We start from the raw sequence: 24,635 nt of genomic DNA, 5'->3' as shown, positions 1-24,635 counted from the left end.
GGGGGACTGATCGCACCCCTACAGGATACGGACGCTCCTCTAAAAAATGCTAAAAGACTACTTTCACAGAAAGACTACCTTCACATTGCTCCCTTGCTTGCTGGGCGGCTGCTCTGTTGCGCGATATGCTTCCCGCGCAGTACTTCGCATACTTAAAAGCCTGAACAGCACCTATCGGTTTTTGATTGATTGCTTTTCTCTCTCTCTCAGACATTCTCTGCTCCTAATGCGCAATCCTTTGAAGAGGAAGATATGTTTGCATTCTTTTAATTGTGAGACTGAACTGTCATCTCTGTCTTGTCAAAGAGCACGTTTAAACTTTTGAAAGAGACATATGTTCGTTTGCAGTGTTTGAATAAAGTTCCTGTCTCTACAATCTCCTGTGTTTCTGTGCAAATCTGTGACCCAAGCGTGACAAGTGGTACCAGGAGTGGATGCACTGATGAACACTGAGGAGTTGTTTCAAATCACTCAAAATGTCCCGCTTCCTCCCGACCCGGAGGATGATCCAGTTCCTGCTCCTCCTACTAAGGATGTGCTGACGAAGATGGGTCCTTCAGATGACCCAGAGATGTTTCTTTTAGCTTTTGAACATGTGGCGACTTTGACGGGAAGGGACAAATGAAATTGGGCTGTTATTGTCACCCCTTTTTTGTCCGGGGATGCCTTACTTGCCTTACGGAATGTGCCTCATGATTTCTTGAAGCGGCAGGTTGTTTTACGTAAAACTACGAGCTTTTTGGCTAAAGGTTTTGCGCTTCATGATTGGAAACTGAACGTGGACGGTCCCATTCGTACGCTGATACAAGATTTGATTCATAAAGTTCATTGCTGGTTTGAGGGAAATGAGATGGAGCCCGTTGTACAAAAGGTTGTCATGAATATACTGTTGGCAAGGATACCTGCAGTTCTCCGAGATGAATTTCTTCGTCATGATGTTCAGTCGTTGACAAGCTTAGCCAAATGTTTGGAGGGTTCTCAAACTGCCTGGAAAAAAAGCAGTGGATTTGCTGTTCCTTATGCTGTTCCACAGCCACCGAGGGATCGCCCAGGGAATGCTCGTCGCTTTGAACAGAGGTTAGAGCATCAACGAGCTGTTAAACCTGAAAATCGGGTTTACTCAGGAAGGCCTCCAGGGGATCCAGTTGTTAATATATCTCCCACATCTGGGAAGGCAGGTAGGCCATGGACGTCGCCGTGGATATTTCGGCAGTGGAGCTAAAAGGAGATGCTTCCGGTGTGATCAACCCGGCCACTTGGCAAGGGAATTTCGCCTTTCCCCTGCTCAATCGATGGAAATTGGTCTGGCCGAGGTTTGTTGCTCCCGTGTTCCTTATTCTTCAGATAAAAAGGATATCTTAATGATCTCGGTGAAGCTGGGGGGCTGCAAGATCTCGGCATTATTGGACTCAGGAAGTGATCTTTGTATTATGAGATGGGACTGTCTTGATGACGGGTACCTGTGTAACACTGAAACTGTAAACATACGTTGTGTACATGGAGATGTTAAAGACTATCAGACATTGCTTCTTCCTTTAACATATAAGGGTCGGCATTTTAAAGTTTGGTCTGCCGTTTCAGACTCCTGCCCCTGGCCCTTACTGATCGGCAGGAGGAATGCCCTTTTTATCTAGACTCATGACCGAATGTCAGGTTCCAGTCAGCGAGCCCCCTGTCAAGCTTAGTGGGGGGTGGGGGGGTATTAGAAGAAGAAGAACTAGTGGCTGTTGTGGAAGATCTCGAGCCCCAATTAGATACTGAACCTGATCTCTCCAGTAAGACCGAGGGAGACACCCCCAATTTCGCCCATCTACAACTTCACAACTTGCAAATGCCTCTGAACAAAATCCGAGCACTGGTGAGCAGATGGATTTTGTGCACTTGCAGCATGCTGATAGCTCATTAGAATATGCATTTAAACAGGCTTGCTCTGCTAATGACTCTTTTTACCAAGAGCGTGCATCCGGGTGCTTAAAAACCATGCACTTTCTTGAGAAAGACGGCTGCCTTTTTAGAGTGATATTAGGTCATTTAGTGGGGGAATTTATTGAACAGTTAGTTGTACCTGAAGTACTTAAGGACATTCTTTTGCAGTTAGCTCACTCTTACATCTTGGGAGGTCACCTGGGACTGATAAGACTACAGAACGTTTATCAAAACGATTTTATTGGCTGAATATGGGGAAACATGTGGCGCAATTCTATACTTCATGTCCTGATTGCCAGATCATCTCTGCTTATAAACCTCCTCGGGCTCCCCTTTCTCCTATGCCTATTTTAGAAGTCGCCTTTCAATGGGTGGAATTAGATCTAGTAGGCCCTTTACCTAAGACTAAAACTGGGTATCAATATATGCTTGTGTTGGTTGACTATGCAACGCGATATCCAGAAGTGGCTGCTTTGAAAAAAGCCAATTCATCCACTGTAGCCAAAGCTTTGTGCAAGATTTTTACTCGTATTGGCATCCCTAGAGAATTTTTAACTGATCAGGGCACACCTTTTATTTCTCGTGTGATGAAACAATTGTGTGACAGCTTTGCTATTAAGAAATTGAGTACCACTGTTTACCATCCACAGACGAATGGTTTGACTGAATGATTTAACAAGACTTTAAAACAGATGATCAGGCGAGTCGCTCATGATGATCTGATGTCTTGGGACTCTGTGCTGCCTTTTATTATGTTTGCGGTGCGGGAATCGCCGCAGGCGTCTACTGGCTTGAATCCATTCAAGTTGTTGTTTGGCAGGCATCCGCGAGGCATCTTGGATGTTGTACGAGAGAAATGGACAGGAATCGGGGCAACAGCTCACGGGCCGAGCATCAGCGACGTGAGCAGGAACCCCAGAAACATCTTTATGATAGACACTGTAAGCTCCGTGAATTCAAACGTGGTGATTGTGTTTTGGTACTGATTCCATCTGACCCGCACAAATTCCTAGCGAAATGGCAGGGCCCTGCCATTACTGAGGAACATATGGGGCCAGTGAATTACAAGGTTAGAATACCGGGCCGGCGCAAACAATTCCAGATTTTACATGTTAATCTCTTGAAGGAGCGGCATGACCCACAGGGGGCTTACACTTCCTTGGCTGCTGTCTCTCAGACTGATGTTGCCATTGGTGACAATTTGACTGACTCGCAAAAGACAGAGTTGTTATTTTTGATTGAACAGAACACTGATGTTTTTTCAGACTTGCCAGACGTGACTAACCTTGCAGAACATAAAATCACTACTGAACCTGGTGTTAGGGTGCAGATGCACCCGTATTGGATTTCGGAAGCACAATGGAATATTGTGCGCGAGGAAGTCAAAAAGATGCTGGCATTGGGTGTAATTCGTGAAAGTAAAAGTGACTGGTGCAGTCCGGTCATATTAGTCCCAAAACATGACAACACAGTTCGCTTCTGTATCAATTTCAGGTGCTTGAATAAAGTCTCTAAATTTGATGCTTATCCAATGCCCCGTGTTGAGCTGTTGGAAAAACTGGGTCAGGTGACCTATATCTCCACGCTAGATCTCACGAAAGGTTACTGGCGGTGCTTCATGAGGCTGGCAGTTGTGAGAAAATAGCATTTGCGACTCCTGATGGACTTTATGAATTTACTAAACTCCCATTTGGTCTTCATGGTGCGCCTCTAACTTTCCAGCATATGATGGACCAGATCTTTTGTCCTCATTCCGAATATTCCGGGGCATATCTTGACGATGTTGTGATTTTCAGCAATGATTGGCAAACACATTTAGAACGCCTCCAGGCTGCTCTTGAAAGCTTAAGACAGGCTGGCTTGACAGCTAACCCTAAGAAGTGTAAATTGGGTATGTCTGAAACTAATTATTTGGGCTACTCCATGGGCAGAAGCTTACTCCGACCCCAATTTAGAAAAGTGGAAGAGATGCTTGCTTGCCCATGTCCAGAAACGCAGAAACAAGTACATGCCTTTCTGGGGCTTGCCAGTTATTACAGAAAATTCATCCCTGACTTTGCACATAGGGCTGCTCCTCTTTCAGATCTTACCAGAGGCAGGAAAAACCACCCTGTTTTATGGACAGAAGTTTGTGAATGTGCCTTTTATGATTTGAAAACTGCTTTGTCTTCTTATCCAGTTTTGCGGAATCCCGACTTCTCCAAGGATTTTGTTCTACAGACGGACGCAAATGCATTTGGTGTAGGCGCCGTCCTGTCCCAGGTTTTTGATGGGGAACAGCACCCTATCACATTTTTGAGTAGAAAATTGTTTCCTAGAGAACACAATTATTCGACTATTGAGAAAGAATGCTTGGCGATTAAATGGGCTGTGTAAGTGCTTTATTATTATTTATGGGGTCGAAATTTCACATTAGTGATCATGCTCCACTTCAGTGGTTATACTGTAAGAAGGATACAAACTCTTGTCTCATGAGATGGTTTTTGGGCTTGCAACCTTACAGTTTTACAGTGAGGAATCGACCCAGCTCTGAACATGTTAATGCTGATGTTCTGTCACACCTGTTTCAACCTAGTTTGGAAAGTTGCTTAATTCACGAAAATGTGAACAAAGCTGACGGAGGGGGTGTGAGAAGGGGAGCTGATCGCACCCCTACAGGATACAGATGCTCCTCTAAAAAAACGCTGAAAGACTACCTTCACAGAAAGACTACCTTCACATTGCTCCCTTGCTTGCTGGGCTTACTTGCGGCTGCTCTGTCGCGTGATATGCTTCCCACGCAGTACTTCGCATACTTAAAAGCCTGAACAGCACATATCGTTTTTTGATTAATTGCTTTTCTTTCTCTCTCTCTCTCTCAGAAATTCTCTGCTCCTGACACGCACTCTTTTGAAGAGGAAGATATGTTTGCACTCTTTTAATTGTGAAACAGAACTGTCATCTATGTCTTGTCAAGGAGCACTTTTAAACTTTTGAAAGAGACATATGTTCGTTTGCAGTGTTTGAAAAAAGTTTCTGTCCCTACAATCTTCTGTGTTTCTGTGCAAATCTGTGATCCAAGCGTGACAAACTACATAAAGTAGACAACTTGGACCACAGGAGTTTTAAAATGATCTTCACTCTCTATCATGGTGGCACATGTTTACAGCAGATTTACAGCAGTTTATGTCAGTTCCCAGTTAGATGAGATTAAGACCCTCTCACCAGGCAATCGTCTTGTTTATATCTATCCATTAGGCATGCCTATCCTGTGAATGCTGAGTCAGGTCTTCTTGTTGAATCTGTCCTAAATAAAACTTCAAAAACTCTCAGTAAATTCTTTTAATGTGGGAAGTGACACTCTTCATATCTTCTGTAACTCTGTGATAGCCAGTGCGATTTTCTATGCTGTGTGGTGCTAGGCTGGTAACATCACTTCAAGAGAGGTCCACCAAATCAACAAGCTAATTAAAAGGGCAGGCTCAGTTATGGTAGGCACTCTGGACTCCCAGATGTCCAAAACCACAGCAAACCTGCTGTTTTTCACACGTTTTGCACGGGTGTCTTTGTTGTCAAAGCGCAAATGCCGCATGATGGGCTGATAGCGGTCATGGGACATCGATTCTTTGATTGCCAGTACAACAAATAGTTCTGAGCAGGGATCAATCACAGTACCAACTGTGGTCATCGCTGCTCTTGTGAAAAGAATGGAGATAAACGCCATCAACTCAGAGAGGGAGAGGCAAGTTCGTTGTACCACGTGAACGTCACTGAGAGAATAAAACTGAATAATAAATAAACAAGAGCTAACTTTTACAAGTAGCCAAAATTTACACTGGGTGTTACAGACTCATATCAAATGTATGTTTTTATTATATTATAGTAATAATAATAGCAGCTCACTACTCAAAATGCAGAGCATCCGAACTCGAACCAAGAACCTTTTGTTTATAAGGCAGCAGTTCTTACCTCTGCACCATCCAAGAATATATACCAACTCTCTGTTGATTGACATTTGACCTTGGGTTTGTAACTCATTGACAGCAACATATAAATTGAATGATTTTTTTATTTTGGTTATATTCTTGAATAAAAGGGCACGTTTCTTTCACCAAGGAGTTTGCATGCAAACACAAGGATTTCTCACCAAACCCGTTAGAGATATAGCCACCAGGGCAGACATTTTCACCAACTGCCTCAATGATATATGTTTCTATATCTGTGATCACACCGCCTGGCAACAGTGAGCTGCGTTTTAATGACCGAACTCACAAAATGGAGCTGTCCATACAAAACAATGGCGGTGTCATGTTATGATGCTAAAAAACAACCAGCTTTCTCAAAACGTCTTGTAGACAGAAATAAATGTTATTTTCCTAATCATTGAATTCCCAAATCACACCAAAAATTATTAAGGATTGCTGATCACAACACCCTTAGCTTATAGTCTACACATCAAGGACACAACACAAACTAACAGCTTATTAGCTTTCTTATTGCTTCTGTATTCTTTGGATAGCTAAATGGCCACTCCCATGTGGGAAACTTGCAACTTTCAAACCTCACATTGTGTATACAAATCTAAGATTTTACTTTGTCTTATATTGCATTTTATTTTTCACAAATTTTCCAAGTGCATTGCAAGACGAAAGTGCCTTTACTTCCATGACAAGCTAAAGAAATTTAAACTTGGTGGGGATTGAAGTAGTAGTGCCGTGTTAAAGGTGAGGACTGAGTGAGAGAGAAAGACAGATCTTAGCTGGCATCACTGCTCCATCTGTAGTGCTTACAGGCAGCCACTGCATGCACAAATATACAACTTTTACTATTGCTCATGGTGTAGAAAAGGGAGCTTCCTCTGAGAGACTTCCAGTATTCCAGATGTCACAGGTTGGTGGCTGATCATCTCCAGTTAGCACTGAAAAATGTACAATCTGGTTTTGACTGTGGCATGATTACATGACAAAACACTTGTCGTGGTCGGCAGGATGATCACTGTGGAGGGGTGAAGTGTACTGGTGGTGGTTGCAGGTTTTCAGCTGACCTCATGCTGTTACCACAACACAACATGTGTGAGTTGAGATGGATTGTGATGACAAAACAGGGACCAAACAAGAATTCCAATTTCTCAAATGCATCGATAGGTTTGATCCAGCAAAATTCTTTAAAATAAATAGTGAATTGAGTACTCAAGGATATCTATGCAATTAAGACTGAAGCCAGGAAGCACTTCTTTACATACCGTAAATGTTTGTGAGAATTGGAACTGACAACTTTTAAAAAGTATCTGGATAAGATATTGGGACAATAGCTAACACAACAAGACTGATTGATTTAACATCCTCCTTGTTACTCTTGTTTCTTATGGTCTTATGCCCATAAGCATTTTTGACAAGTGATTATTCACCCCAGATGATTTTAATGATTTTGAACTCTTAGGTTCTCTGACTTGAGCCTTTCAGTTTCATCTCTGGATTGAATTTATGAATTGCAGGCAGTGCAGGATTTACGTATAAGCTACACAAGCTATAGCTTAGGGCCCCCGCCTTCTTGGGGGCCCCCAAAACAAATTGTCCGAGTGAGCAATTGTCATATATACTTAAATATACTACAGCATTATTTGTCCCAATCAGACCCGGCTTTAGGCATAGGCGAAGTAGGCATCCGGGAGGCCCCGGATCAACTCCTTGGTCTAATTTTCATGCATTTCACAGAGCTTCCAGGGGGCCCCTGGACCCCCCTTTCGCCTAGGGCCCCATAATACCTAAGACCGGGCCTGATTGCAGGTGGTTGTTTTAGGCTGCCTGGCACCAAGATAGTACCAGCAACCCTGAGTCCTCTACAGGCCTAAAACAACTATGTCTTCTGAGCACATTTTCTGCAGCATGTCCTCCTTTTTTCAATGTTTTTTCCATGTTCGCTATTCTTGAAATATCAGACCAGACTTTTATCGTTAAAATGTGAAAATCTAGATGTAATGGAAAATAGCTGTATGGTTCACTTTTTAAATTTTTACTTAAGTTGTAAGCTTTCCACAAGTGGATCTCAGCCAGTCATAAACATTTTCTGTTGGCCAGTAAGTGGCCCACTATGTGTCGCTCCACGGGTACATTACATGAGCTGGTGTTAGGCATTGCTTCATTAGCATCTAAACTCCCTGATGTTCTGGAGCAGACAACTGAGGTGTTTAGTCACATAGTATAAAACATTTAAGCACATTGAAGATTATCCTCTGTGGCAGGGTCTTCACACACGAATGAATGTCGTAGCACACATGTTGAGTATTCCAACCAAATGTCCGCTTAATGCCTCCAATCAGGGCTTCAAACTGTTTTCGATTAGGTTATCCAGCTGTATATCATTTATTTTTTTCCACTATTAAGAGTTTGCAACAAATAAGAAAAACTGAAATGAAAGGTAAGGGCTTCTATATTACAATGCAGGGCTTTCCTGTGTCCATTTTGCTTAAATTTGTTGCCTTCCAAAAAATAAGAGTGGTAAGTAGATGAAAAATTAAAATAAATAAATAAAATAAATAAAAAAAAAAAAAACAGTATGATAGCTGAAGCCCATATTTTTATAAAACAAATCAGTTGTAATCAATTTAAACTATGTTCTGGCAGGTGCTAGAAGAGATAAAAAGCATATGATAGACTGAAAAATATTGCATTAATTGCATTCAGAAAATATTCAGACCCCTTCACTTTTTCACATTTTGTTATGTGGCAGCCTTGTAACCCAGCCACAGGGGATGCACAAGCCAGTGTGTTTCTTCATGCTGGTCCCAAGCCTGGATAAATGGGGAGGGTTATGTCAGAAAGGGCATCGGGTGTAAAATTTTGCCGAATCAATATGCAGACAACAATACAAATTTCCATACTGGATCGGTCAAGCCCCGGGTTAACAACAAACGCCACCAGTACTGTTAGCCAACAGGGTGCTGGCGGAAATTGGGCTACTGTTGGCTGAAGAAGGAGAAGCAGAGGAGAGGAGGAAGGTAAAGAGAGTGGAACTGAGAGTAGGCACTTTGAATGTTGGCAGTATGACCGGTAAGGGGAGAGAGTTAGCAGATATAATGGAGAGAAGGAAGGTTGATATATTGTGCGTGCAAGAGACTAAATGGAAGGGGAGTAAGGCCAGGTGGATCAGAGGTGGATTCAAATTGTTCTGTCATGGTGTGGAAAGGAGGAGAAATGGAGTAGGGGATATTCTGAAGGAACAATATGTCAAGAGTGTTTTGGAGATGAAAAGAGTGTCAGACAGAGTAATGATTATGAAGATGGAAATTGGAGGTGTGATGATGAATGTTGTTAGTGCATATGCACCGCAAGTTGGGTGTGCAATGGAAAAGAAAGAAGATTTTTGGAGGGAGTTGGATGAAGTGATGAACTGTGTACCCAAGGGACAGAAAGTGGTGATTGGAGCGGATTTCAATGGACATGTTGGTGAAGGGAACAGAGGAGATGAGAAGGTGATGGGTATGTATGGTGTCAAGGAGAGGAATGAAGAAGGTCAGAAGATAGTGTATTTTGCCAAAAGGATGGACATGGCTGTGGTGAATACGTATTTTAAGAAGAGGGAGGAACATAGGGTTATGTACAAGAGTGGAGGAAGATACACACAGGTAGATTACATGCTATGCAGAAGAGTCAATCTGAAGGAGATTAAAGACTGCAAAGTGGTGGCAGGGCAAAGTGCAGTTAAGCAGCATAGGATGGTGGTCTGTAGGATGACATTGGAGATCGATAAGAGGAAGAGAGTGAGGGCAGGGCCAAGGATCAAATGGTGGAAGTTGATAAAGGAAGACTGCAAGGTTGAGTTTATGGAGAAGATGAGACAGGAACTGGGTGGTAGTGAAAAATTACCAGACAGTTGGGAAACTACAGCAGATGTAGCAAGGGTGACAGCAAGAAGAGTGCTTGGTGTGACATCTGAACAGAGGAAGGAGGAAAAGGAAAGCTGGTGGTGGAATGGGGAAGTACAGGAGAGTATACAGAGGAAGAGGATGGCAAAGAAGAAGTGGGATAGTCAGAGAGATGCAGAAGGTAGACAAGAGTACAATGAGATAAGGCACAAGGTGAAGAGAGAGATGGTGAAGGCTAAAAAGAAAGGGCGTATGATGAGTTGTTCGAGAGGCTGGACACTAAGGAGGGAGAAAAGGACCTGTACTGATTGGGTAGACAAAGGGACGGAGCTGGGAAAGATGTGCAGCAGGTTAAGGTAATAAAAGATAAAGATGGAAACATACTCACAAATGAGGAGAGTGTATTGAGCAGATGGAAAGAGTACTTTGAGAGGCTGATGAATGAAGAGAACGAGAGAGAGAAGAGGTTGGATGATGTGGAGATAGTGAATCAGGAAGTGCAACGGATTAGCAAGGAGAAAGTAAGGACAGCTATAAAGAGGATAAAGAATGGAAAAGCCGTTGGTCCAGATTACATACCTGTGGAAGCATGGAGATGTTTAGGAGAGATGGCAGGGGAGTTTTTAACCAGATTGTTTAATGGAATCTTGGAAAGTGAGAGGATGCCCGAGGAGTGGAGAAGGAGTGTACTAGTGCCGATATTTAAGAATAAAGGGGATGTGCAGGACTGTAGTAACTACAGGGGGATAAAATTGATGAGCCACAGCATGAAGTTATGGAAAAGAGTAGTGGAAGCTAGGTTAAGAAGTGAGGTGATGATTAGTGAGCAGCAGTATGGTTTCATGCCAAGAAAGAGCACCACAGATACGATGTTTGCTCTGAGGGTGTTGATGGAGAAGTTTAGAGAAGGCCAGAAGGAGTTGCATTGCGTCTTTATGGACCTGGAGAAAACATATGACAGGGTGCCTCGAGATGAGCTGTGGCATTGTATGAGGAATTTGGGAGTGGCAGAGAAGTATGTAAGAGTTGTACAGAATATGCATGAGGGAAGGGTGACCATGATGAGGTCTGCAGTGGGAGTGACGGATGCATTCAAGGTGAAGGTGGGATTACATCAGGGATCGGCTCTTAGCCCTTTCTTATTTGCAGTGGTGATGAACAGGTTGACAGACGAGATTAGACAGGAGTCCCCGTGGACAGTGATGTTTGCTGATGACATTATGATCTGTAGCAATAGTAGGGAGCAGGTTGAGGAGACCCTTTAGAGGTGGAGATATGCTCTAGAGAGGAGAGGAATGGAGGTCAGTAGGAACAAGACAGAATACATGTGTGTAAATGAGAGGGAGGTCAGTGGAATGGTGAGGATGCAAGGAGTAGAGTTGGTGAAGGTAGTTGAGTTTAAATACTTGGGATCAACAGTACAAAGTAATGGGAATTGTGGAAGAGAGGTGAAAAAGAGAGGGCAGGCAGCATGGAATGGTTGGAGAAGAGTGTCAGGAGTAATATGTGACAGACGGGTATCAGCAAGAGTGAAAGGGAAGGTCTACAGGATGGTAGTGAGACCAGCTATGTTATATGGGTTGGAGACGGTGGCACTGACCAGAAAGCAGGAGACAGAGCTGGAGGTGGCAGAGTTAAAGATGCTAAGATTTGCACTGGGTGTGATGAGGATGGACAGGATTAGAAATGAGGACATTAGAGGGTCAGCTCAAGTTGGACGGTTGGGAGACAAAGTCAGAGAGGTGAGATTGCGTTGGTTTGGACATGTGCAGAGGAGAGATGCTGAGTATATTGGGAGAAGGATACTAAGGATAGAGCTGCCAGGCAAGAGAAAAAGAGGAAGGCCTAAGAGATGGTTTATGGATGTGGTGAGAGAGGACATGCAGGTGATGGGGGTGACAGAACAAGATGCAGAGGACAGAAAGGTATGGAAGAAGATGATCCGCTGTGGCGACCCCTAATGGGAGCAGCCAAAAGAAGAAGAAGTTATGTTGCAGCCTTGTAACAAAATCATTTAAACTCATATTTCCCCTCATCATGTAACACTCAATATCCAAGAATATCAAAATGAAAATGGGAGTTTAGAAATTTTTGCAAATTTATTCAAAATTAAAAACTGGAATCTTACTTTGACACAAGCATGCAGGCCTTTTGCTATGAAGCTTGAAGTTTGATTCAGGTCCATCCCATTTTATTGATCATCACTGAGATGTTTCTACACCTTGTTTGGAGTCCACCTGTGGTCAGTTCAATTAACTGGACATGATTAGGAAAGGCATACACCCATCTATAGAAGGTCCTACCATTGAGCAAAGCCCAAGCCATGTGTTTCAAGTAATTCCCTGCAGAGCTCAGAGACAGGATTGTGTTGAGGTACAGATTTGGGAAAAGCTCCAAAAACATTCCACAGCATTGAAGGTTACCAAGAACACAGTATCCTTCATAATTTTTAAATTGAAAAAGCTTGGAATAGCCATAACTTTTCTTAGAGTTAGCTACCCAACCAAACTAAGCATTTGTTGGAAAAAGGTGACCAAGAACCTGATGGTCAAATTGGCTGATGTCCAAAGAACATATGTAGAGATAGAAGAAACTTCAAGAGGACAACCACCGCTGCAACATTTAACCGATGTGGGCTTTATGACAGAATAAGTAAAAAAGTAAGTAAAAAACACATGGAAGCCATTTGAAGTTGGAAAAAAAACACCTTAAAGACTCTCAGACTGTGAGAAACCAAGATTAGCATCATGTCAGGAGGAAACCAGGCAGCTCTCATCAAATGGTGAAGCATGGTGGTTGCAGCATCATGCTATGGCACAGTTTAAAGGGTGCCATATTGGAAACATTCGCCATTAGCACAGAGACATACCGAATTCGTTTCTGTTCTGTGGAATGGAGTGAAAACCAGCCTCCAAAAGAACTATTAGCACATCTTATAGACTTTTGGTTTAAGCTGCTAGAACCAAAAAAACTCTTCCAACTCCTTCATCCAACTACAAAACGGATCACGAAAGACAGGCTGAAAAGAACATAATCAAAAAAACAAAACAAAAGAAAGACTAAGCACCTACTATATACACAGAGGACGGTACCTATCTTCACTACTCAGTTAAACAATTCAGTAGCACAGATCTACATTAAAGCCTGAAGACCTGGTCAAAAGATGACCTCTAGCATTCAGACCCTGGTTTCATATCGCGAGCCCTTTTGACTATCCGGTCCACCTTTATGTTTCCCATGGACTTTCAATAAGTAGTCACACTGGGACTTCCACCATTTGTCTACAGCGGCTCAGGTGTAATCCACCCTATTTAACTGTTCCTGCTCTCTCACACGCACGTGCGCATACCCATCTGTCTTGGTGAATTGCAGGCTACCCGTTCAGCCTCTGTTAAGTGAGTACTGTTTAACTTTCCCCCTCTTTCAAATCTATGCTTTGCCACACATGTGAATTCGCATTGCCGGCTGCTATAAAACTGAGTTTTCTATTCTTCTGACCTGACTTTAAATATTGCACTTTCCCCCTCTTTCCTCCAGCGGTTACGGAAACGCACCACCACATTTGGCCATCAGAAACTGTGAGCGTTCTGGAAAACCGGCCTCAGTCATGTGCCTTGAGTTTGAGCCCCATGGCTTGCTCTCGGAGCACCTGTAGGCCTCCAGGGAGCCCTTCGAGCATCCCAGTGCTCACACCGCCGGTAAAACTTTGTGCTGTTATCGTGTTAATCTGTGTAGGGGTGCTAAAACAGGTAAATGAAAACTTTATTTCTCTAACATTTTATTTTTCCAATTGTCCGTGACAAGCCAAGGGGCTTCCTCTATATTTGCATTATTTACAGCCACTGAACTAGACTTATCACAGTCAAGGAGAGGGAGACTACTCAGGGTTTAGGGGAAGCTGAACAAAGTAAAGTACACAAATATCATTAATGAAAACATGCTCCAGAGTGCTCTGGACCTTCAGCTGGGCCACAAATCCCCCTTTCAACAGGACAATGACCTTAAACACAAAGTAACAACATCACAGAAATGACTTAGTGACAACTCCGGGAAGGTTCCTGAGTTACTCAGCCAGAGCTTGGACTTAAACCAAATCAAACATCTCTAGAGAGACCAAAAACAGCTGTACAGTGATGGCCTGAATCCAACTTGACAGAATTTGAGATAATCTGCAGCAGTGAGAAGTCAAGCAAAATGACACCTTTTATTGGCTAACTAAAAAGATTATGATATACAAGATTTCGAGGCAAATTAGGCCCCTTCTTCAGGCAAGATGTAATGAAATCTGCAGAAAAGAATGTCAGAAAATCCTCAAATTTAGGAGTGCAAAGCTTGTTGCATCAAACCCAAGAAGACTCCAGGGTGGAATTGATGCCACAGGGGCTTCAACTAACTACCGAGGAAAAGGTCTGAATACTTCTGCCATTGTCATATTCCAGTTTTTTATTTTTAATAACATTGGCTGAAGAGAAAGAAATTCTTTATAAAAGTCATAGAAGTTTGATTTAACCACACATTGATGTAAACTAAAATGAGGTTCATAGTTCACAGAAAACAAAACCAGTTAACACATAAGGACCAAAGGTGCCCTTTTTTTATTTTTTTGTTCTTTATTTCGCCTTATACAATTTCTTGTATTAGGAATTTGTTAGTTTTCGCATACCCCTTGGGGTCAGAGTTCAGGGTCAGCCATTGTACAGCGCCCCTGGAGCAATTACAGGTTAAGGGTCTTGGTCAAGGGCCCAGCAGAGTAGGATCTCTTTTGGCAGTGATGGGGATTTGAACCGGCAACCTTCTGGATACCAGCACAGATCCTTAGCCTCAGAGCCACCACTCCACCCTTTGTGTGCATAGGGTACATCCAGAGTTACCAGAATCACACATTGCTGATTAAAATGGTAGATTCTGAGGAGATTTTCCTGTAGATTATAGAAAATAAGTCTCTCTCTGAAGCTGGCCCCTGCAGCACTGCCTTTGCAGTCTTACTCGATGAAATGGCTATGCCAGTAGGTGAATGGCTGATTTACTGTTTTACAGTTTGTAGCTTTAAGGATTTATTTATGAAGTACCTATCACCATTTCCTTTGAATGTCAATCATGTTGTACCATGTGGAACAAAGTCTCAAGTAGTGGCAGGCCGTGTGTTGTGAGTGTGACACTCCAATTAGTAGCTGCTTGCAAAACTGAACTGAGTGGATTTGGCACTCATGCGTACTGCTGATTCAACAGTGAACTGAAGAAAACACAGCCACATAGCTGGGCAACATGCACATTTAATACAGGAGTCTGAAAGTGTCCCACTTTGGGATTCATTAAAACCCTAGATGAAAATCCTCTTAACTTGATCTGTTTTGCCCATACAGTAGGCTTTTATTCATCCATTCGTAGAACCCACGTATCCAAGTCATCTTCATGGGGGGAGCTGGAAACTATAAAAGCAGCATCAGCAGAAACCAAACCTGGAAAGAATGGCACTCAGACAACAGGCACCTTGGTTATTTACAGTGCCTATCAATCTTAGTCACCCTTTGGGAAGATTTCTCATTTTATTGTTACACAGCACTGAATCACAATGGCTTTAATTTTGCTTTTTTGACACTGATAGGGAGAAAAAGTAGGATTATATTAATTATAGATATAAAAAAATAATTAATCCAATAAGTATTCACCACTTGAAGTCAGTATTGAGTAGATGGCAGTCGACAGCCTTAAATCTGTGTGCACAGATCTCTCTCTTCATTTCCACAAAGGCATTCCTCTCCATTTCTCTTCTTTGCTAAACAGCTCATCTCTGTCAAGTGTCATGGAGATCCTGAGTGAGTAGACTTTCTCAAGTCCAGCTATAAATTCTCAATTGGATTGAGGTCTGGAATCACCTACACCAGGGGCCTCATGGATATACGGTGAGTACGCAAAAAAATAATGCATACACCCGTTTCCACGCTCACTTCGAGATGCATAAAAGATAACTTGGTGTAAAGCCACGCACGTTTTCATGGCAGCCCCTCACCTTACGTACGCGCTTTTCTGCTGTCAAAGCAGTGCTTCCATTTCTGTGTGGTTTCCCTTTCTTTTTCAGATTTGTATCCAAGGCGCAGGTTGTATCAAATACACCAATATTAATTCCATTATTGTTTACAAATTGAAGACACTTGATTGTAACCATTCTGTAACAATATAATGGTGCAAGGAATGGCCAAACTATAACAACTACCATACCTGCTTTAGCGCTGTTAGAAGACATTGCAAATGGAAGGCTCAGAAGAGAGTGCGTATGTAGAGATCAAACTAATTTCCTGGCATATGATGATGACTGGCTTCTAAGTCGATGTCGATTTCCAAGAGCTCTCCTCTTGGCATTGTGTGCTGAACTGGTGCCATCTTTACAAAGGCAGACTTTGAGGAATTGTGCTCTACCGGCTCCTTTGCAAGTTCTGTCCACTCTTGGGTTTTTAGCCACCGGAGCTTTTTAACTTGAACTTGCTGACTGATCGGGTATTTCTCAGTAATCACTGAGTCAGCTGCAATGTTCCCTCTAAGCTGAGCGCGTGAGCAATCGCTCACACGAATTCAGAGCGTCGCTCATACTTCCCGCACGATCACTCATTCCGACGGCGTCACTCATACTTATCTCACGATCGCTCACTCCGACCGTCGGAGTTGGTGCTCATAAATTTTTGGCTTAAACAAAATGTCGCTCATAAACAATGTTTTTTGCTCACTATATGCTACTCCTTAGAGGGAACATTGGTCAGCTGTATAGAATGGTATTATCCACTTTTCATCAAGATACATACGATTTTCGTACAATGTGGTTGAAAAGGTAGCAATTTGTAGCAACATCCAGTTTTCCAAATATAATCAGAGCAGTTGACTGCACACACATTGCTATGAAGGCACTGTCACATAGTTAATGTGCTTATGTAAATAGAAAGCATTTCCACTCTATTATATGTGATGCGAAAATGCGTCTCATTAATGTTGTTGCGAGATGGCTTGGCTCAACCCATGATTAATTCATCCTGAGATATAGCAGTGTTGGGAATGAACTTTAAAATGGTGTTTTGCATGATGGCTAGCTTCCTGGTAAGATATGACATTTAATATTATCCCTTTGGTCAACTTTCTAAATCATCTGTATGATGTATTCATATAACATGATCACTTAGGATACAGCGGGTACGCTCTGAAGACGTGGCTTCTCAGCCCACTCGCCAACCCAATGACTGAACAAGAGCGACGTTGTAATGACCTCCAGGCTCGGACTCAGGCTGTGGAAGAATGTACTATTGGGCAGCTTGAAGGCTATTGCATTGCCGCATTGTGCAAGCGTGTGTTGTGCTGCATAATGTGGCACACAATCCTGGCTTGCCCGTAACTGAAGAGAAGCCATATGATGAACCCGACTCTGACCCACCAACTGATCAGCCAAATCGGACAGCGTTACAACTTCGATTGTATGTAAACACAGGTAACCAAAGCGGAGATGTTTTTGTAATTGGAACTGAAATAAAAATGAGCTGTGCCCAACCCACTGGGCTCATTTCATGAACTGAGATGACTTTATGTGCCTGCAATGGTTTCCTATGCTCTGCAATAAATTCCAGTTCTGACTGCCAATCTGAAGACTCTGCTTATTATTTTAGAAGAAGTTTTCTCCACAACAACCCCACCAGCTTTTTCTCTAGGATTTCACCCTCACAAGCATTTCAGGGTCTTCAGAGAAGCATCCCCACGACATGAGGCTGTTACCCACCATGGATAACAGTGAAGAAGCTATGTTTTTGATAATGTGAAATTATGTAAAACAGGACACAAACAATGAAAAAGAAATGGGGCACCATCTTGGTAACCCTGTATAACTGGAAGGTTGAAAGCAACAAAAAACATGAACGTCTTCACAGAACTGCCTCAGGATGAACCGATTTCCAAGTTATGATGTCACGAGACAGAAAGAGGAGTGTCAGGCGGATGGACACAGAAGTGATGTCAGAGATGGAGTGGCCGCCAATCTTCCATTCTGCAGAGGGAGGGCAAAAGAAGGCAGAACATCAGAAAAGAAGGTAACCCTCAGGAGAGCGAGAGCAAAGCTATTTCGGGCTATCAAAGCAGCTAACTGGGACTATGGCAAGAAATTCATAGCCACTTTCAGGATACCAGAGACACACAGTGCAAGTGGCAGGGATTTCAAGCCATCACAGAACTATACAACCACACCACCTGTCTGTGATACTGATACCTCCCTTCCAGATGTTCTAAATAACTTCTACACACGGTTTGATGCCCTGATTGATAAATCCTGGCTGAGTGCTCAGAAAATGTGCAAACCAGCTCACAGATATCTTTACAAACATCTTCAATATTTCCTGGAAGTGGGCAGTCATCCCCAAATGCAAAACCACAACCAGCATACCTGTGCCAAAGAGGTCCTTTGTTTCTTGCCTCAATGATTATCATCCTGTAACACTCACAATGGTCATCAATGTTTCAAGAGGTTAGTCTTGGGCCACCTGCAAACTGGACAATCCTCATCACATTACCTTCTCCAAGTTTATCTGTCATCTGAACTGTTCCCCTGAGGATGCCATATCATCTACTCTTCAACTGGCTTGGTCCCACCTGGACAAAACAAGCAGATATGCTAGAATGCTGTTTATATACTTCACTTCAGCATTCAACACCATTACCCCATAGAAACTCAAAGGGAAGTTGAGTCTGCTAGGCTACAACATTTGCTTCTACAACTAGATCCTGGAATTTCTGATAGAGAGACCTTAGAGTGATCACATCAGAAACACCACCTCCAGCATTATCACGCTGAGCACTGTCCCACACCCCACTGTGTACTCCGTCCAATTGTGTGTACTTTGCTGACTTGCAACTATAAGGCTGAATATAGCTCTAATATTTGTTGAAGACACAACGGTGATGGGTCTCATCAGACACAGCAATGTGTCAGCTTACAGAATGGAGATACAATAATTGGCAGACTGGTGCAAGTGCAACAATCTATCTGTTATGATAAAACAAAAGAGATAAGTATTGACTTCTGAAAGGCCCATACTGTTCACATTCCACTGCATATCAAGGGCTCCATGGTGGAATTGGTCAAGAACACAAAATTTCTTGGTGTGTTAGTGGCAGCTGACCTTGGTCAATTAACATAATTTTCATTGCTTGGAATGCATAGCAGGGTCTCCACTTCCTTAGATGGTTGAGAAGGCAAGCCTACCTCCCCCCATTTTGTCCACATTCTACATGGGCACCATTGACAGCATTGTGACCAGCTACATCACCATCTTGTTTGGGTGCTACAGTGTCTCGGACAGTAAGGTCCTACAAAATATAGTGCACACAGCAGAAATAATCATTGGTACCTCTCTACTCTGCGTTAAAGACATATTTATTACCGTATATACTCACAGATTTTATAATGTCGGTGATATAAGTCGAAAGCGGAAAACTCACGCTATTGGTACAAGGGATTATGCTATGCTAACGCCCACCTGAGAGAGTAACCACGGAGCACACTGCCTTTTTTTTCTATGTGGGTGCGGTGGGTGCTCCAAAATTTCTCTCTCTCTATTGTGCCTACGTGACCACACAGTAATACCTGAACTATTTTGCACTGATTTGTATTTTTTGTATCTCACACCCTTATACACCTTTATCGTAAGAGCATCCCTTATCTACGATGGAGTGTTCGATCGAAGAAAATATGAAGCTGGTTTTAAATTAAACGTCATTGAAGTAGCGAAAGAAATTGGTAACTACGCTGCTGCAACAAAATTTGATGTATCTGAGAAACTGATGCGAGATTGGAAGAGGCAATAAGTGTCACATTTTTGAACAGGCGTATACGTCAAGGTCTGATTTTTATGATCGTTTTTCGGGTTTCAAGACCTGACATACACATGAGTATATACAGTAAGTGCTGCATCCGCAAAGCCTACAGCATTGTGAAGGAGACAGTTTCAGCCTTTCCCATGGTCTTTTTGTCCCATTTCCATCTGTCAGAAGCCACTGTAGCAACCAGTTCTGCCAGGTTCTTAAGCAACATCTATTCCCTTGGCAGTCTGGACTCCGAGCTCTGTGCTGACTCCTTGCACTCAGATAAGCTTCTACTAGTTTATTTATATGCAGTGCATCTGTTACTACTGTTGTTTTTATTATTAGTTATTGTTATTTTTAATAATAACGTTCTCTTCTTTTCTTGCACTTGTGCTGTGTTCATATATATGCTGCACTGTAATCCTAGAGAACATCATTTCGTGCTACTGTATGCTGCAATACTGTGTATGGATGGTATGACAATAGACTCACTTGATTTGACTTGACTTAAACATGAACAAGCAAAAAATAAACTTACAGCCATTGATATATGGCTACAACAGAAGGATTCATAAAGATAGTGTCTCCATACACCATGTGCTTCTAAGTGGCTCTCTATCCAAGGGGAAAATGAGTCATTTTCTGACATTTTTCTCTGTATAATCAGACAGCTTCAAAACAAAAGTTCCACAAATCAGAACCAACTAAAGTATAGTTAACAGTAGTCAATGCAGGGGGCAGAACACTGCTCCCCTAGCATCAACAGATGCCACTACAAACCCAATGGGTTTCTTGAACTTAGTCTTTTTTTTGAAAAGAGAAACACAACACCACAAATTGATCTTAAAGTTGCTCTAATAGTACCAGGAAAGTCATCCTGACCTCTGTTTTTCAAATTTTCCCATCACTGCTTGGAAAAGGTGAAATAACCAGTCACATTAGTCTTAAGCAATTAGCTCTGTTTCAGTAGCATAACAGGAGATGGGGAAATAGGGACTAATGCATTAATACATTAATGATTCCTGACAATCCTGTCAGAATGGTACAAAGCATTTTACGGTAAGGTATGACATGTAATGAGTCAGCTGAGAACATTTTGCTTCAAGCATGAAGTCTTCAATACTTTAGGTTATTCCAATCATACAATCCCATACACCAACCATCTATCTATCTATCTATCTATCTATCTATCTATCTATCTATCTATCTATCTATCTATCTATCTATCTATCTATCTATCTATCTATCTATCTATCCTCCCTTTTTGAGTTATACTAAGCTCCAGCAATGTTCCAGAGATGGCACTAACGAGGAAACCAAGAACCACCTGCATTGTGCTCCTCATTATTTTTCTTTTCCCAAAAATCTCATTAAAACCTTATATTTCAGGCTCTATGACTTCCTCAGCAAAAATAAGAAGGGTAAGCTCAACTCCTTATTGAAAAACAAGCCAGAGAAGGAAACGTCCTCTATTCTCTGTCACAGAGAGACCATCTCTGACTGTCATCTTTTACAGGATGAATAATCGCTACTCAGAAAGGGTCTTTCTTTAATTCCAGTGCCAAAAAAATTTGGGCAATCTCCAAGTCCACATCAACATTAACTGCTTTTACAGCAGTATTCATCTCACAGCATACTTTACAGGAGAATCACTGTGAGTGATCTTGACTTTGAACCCATCAACTCCATTAATCCCAAGCAGAAGCTCCTTGGGTGGACATTTTGTAGTATTGATTATTTCATCAATCAGTGCCCCACTTGAATTCCTAATAAATTTTCCTTTCCCAAAAAGCGCAAGTCCAACCTTGCCAAAAAAGAACTTCAGGCACTACACACTGCACACTACTGAGAAGATATTGTCACCAAGTCTGCAGACAAGTGGTACTTAAAAGATACTAACCATGCTTTCCAGTTATTTTACAGTTATTTCCATCTACATAGGTTAAACTGGAAGATGGCTAGCAGAACTTTCTGGCAGCATAATTGTGCAATTAAGATCAAAGACCTCACAAAGCCTATTGTAGAACACTCTTTATCGCTTGATCATAGGCACACTGACCTTTCTGTATGTGTTCTTTCAAAGAATTTCAAATATACTATGTGACCAGTAGGTGGCATTGCATCACCCCAAACCCCAAACACAACCCTAACCTCACAAGTACCTCCCGTAATACAATAAAAGAGGTCTATTAACTAAAATACCTTGCAAAAAGTTTCTTACACATTGAGTAACCATATACGCACTCTTCTCTTCTCCTCCTCTCTCACTCTCTTTTATTTCTCCACTCCTCTCAGTCAAGAGTTGTCCAGCTCCTCTCCTAACTCCGACTCACCCAGATGAGCAGGTTCCTTTATCCTGGAACTGGGATTACTTACATGCTAGGGCATAGCCTGATGGAAACACTTCCGTGTACAAATCCTCACAGCACCCTTTGGTGGCACCCCTGGAATCCAATAAGGATGCCTCATGGGATTACAGTTCCCAGCATGCCTTGTGGGTCTCCATACTTGTAGTCCTGCCCAGGGATGCTGCTCCCTAACACTGGGGGAAAAGCATGTAACACTAACTGGTTGTCTCTCCTGGTCCTCCTATCATACTGGCTTCCTGGCCAGGTATTGTTCCTTGACCCAACCCTACCAGAACCCCACCTTTCCCAGTTTCAAACTGGAATCTTCTTTCAACTTCCTGGCTTAGGCAAGGAAACATGATGACATTCATTTGGTCTCTCGTCCTGGTAAGGGCTCTTGCCCTATCCCTGCCAGGACACCCTCCCTTGCACAACTACTTAAAGAAAATCAGAAAAACTTAAGCTGATTCTCAGCCTGGGATCACACATTTCTCCAAGTCTAATGATGGTGACGATCTTAACAATTTTTGGCCTATTTCCCACTTACCTTTACTGTCAAAAGTTCTTGAGCGTGTTGTAGCCTCCCAGCTCACCAATTGCTTAATCTCTAATAATTTGATAGAACCCTTTCAGTCTGGTTTCAGGGCGCAGCACAGCTGTGAAACTGCTCTGCTACGGGTAACCAATGATTTGCTTATGGCAGCAGACTCTGGACAAACCAGCATATTCATTTTATTAGACCTCAGTGCAGCATTTGATACTGTCAGACATGCAATTCTACTGTCCAGAATGGAGAACATGCTGGGTATCTCTGGCACTGCCCTCCAGTGGTTGAAGTCCTATCTGACTGATAGGCAAAAGTTTGTTAGTCTTGGCAACAGCAGATCCAGCTCAGCGCCAGTCACACAAGGAGTTCCTCGGGGCTCTGTCCTCAGCCTTCTTCTCTTCTGTATTTATATGCTTCCCCTTGGCCATATTATTTGTAGCTATGGACTGGGATATCATTTTTATGCAGATGACACTCAACTCCATTTTAATGTTAAAAATGCAACTTAATCAGAGTTTTCTCAGCTCACAACCTGCCTTAGTGAAATTAAAACCTGGATGGAGCACAACTCTTTAAAATTAAATTGCAACAAAACTGAACTCTTACAATTTGGCACTAAAGCGCTACTTAAGAAAATGAGCTCCTTTTCAGTCACTCTTGACGACGATCTCATCAGACCTTCTTCTGATGCAAGGTATCTTGGTGTCATTTTTGATTCCTCCATTTCTTATTCTGCCCACATAAACCACATTAAGAAACTTTCTTACTTTCACCTCTGTAACATATCCTGTGTTTGCTCCTTCCTCTCCTGTTCTAATGCTGAGAAACTTGTCCCTGCTTTTATCACATCCCCCATTGATTATTGTAACTCGCTGCTGGCAGGTGCCCCTTCTAATCTTATATCACAGCTCCAGTTGGTTCAAAACTCGGCTGCAAGAGTCCTAACACAAACCAGCAACAGTGAGCACATCACACCCATCCTGCTTCACCTTCACTGGCTCCCTGTGTCTTACAGGATTGAATATAAAATTCTACTAATAACCTACAGAGCTTTAAATGGCCTTGCACCGGACTACATCAGTGACCTTCTAAATCACTATGTTCCTGTTTGCCTACTAAGGTCCTCTGATTCTGGTAATCTTGTTGTGCCTCACACTAACCTGCACTCTATGGGTGACAGCAGGGCCTTCAACTCCATAGCACCCAGACTTTAGAATGACATCCCGAAATTAATGAGATCAGCCGACTCCATTCATTCTTTAAGAAAATAACTTCAAACTCATCTATTTAGGAAGGCTTTTAACTTAAATTAACATTCTGCCCTTTCTTTCAGTTTAGCTCTCTGCCCAGGTTCTCAGGATAATTTGTGTGTCTGTTATATCACAAATTAGGTTATTTGCTAGGTTTTTCTTTTAGTATTGAATTTAGTATTTTACTCTGGTTTACTGTCCTTTATTCTATTTAATGCTTTGTTATCTGTTTCATTGTTCTATTCAGGAAAACATTTGTATCCAATGTTACATATGCCCTGCTGTTTTTTTTTTTTCTAAGACTCTGTAAAGTGCCTTCAGCATGGGAAAAGCACTATATATATTAATTGTATTATTATTATGTCCCTTCTTCTTCTCTAAGGCAGAATTTGCACACCTACACTCACCTCTTCCTTTCATTTGCCCTTGCTTTGTTCCCCCTACTACATGTGTTACCTGGTCTTTCCTTTTCAGTTGCACGCCTAATGGAAGCTATACAGCAGAAATGTTGTGTCTTTAACCTTTTTTATTTTTTCAGCATGGAAATAACCTTTAACTTTGCTTTTTCCTAATAATGTATAGTATGAAAACTATAATGGCTCTGGACTGCACATCACAATCTACATAGGAGTTTCCATTTCAAAAACAAAATGTGCACCCTTAAAATGAATGAAATATGGACAATGTTTCAAAACTGAACAATGTGAGTTCAGATATAAAATCAGGCATACTGTTTAGAGTGATTGCCTCTCAAGTGCTTTGCTATTAAGTGATGAAAACAATAACCTGAAGATGCTTTCGAATTAAAAACAGATTGCATTCAAAAAGCATGTCTACATTCAACATTCAGAGCTGTTTACAGAGGAGCATTCCATTAAAGGAGATGAGCT

Source organism: Erpetoichthys calabaricus, chromosome 4 (genome assembly GCF_900747795.2).
Source record: "Erpetoichthys calabaricus chromosome 4, fErpCal1.3, whole genome shotgun sequence".
Lineage (NCBI taxonomy): Eukaryota > Metazoa > Chordata > Cladistia > Polypteriformes > Polypteridae > Erpetoichthys > Erpetoichthys calabaricus.
This window is presented reverse-complemented; position numbering follows the sequence as displayed.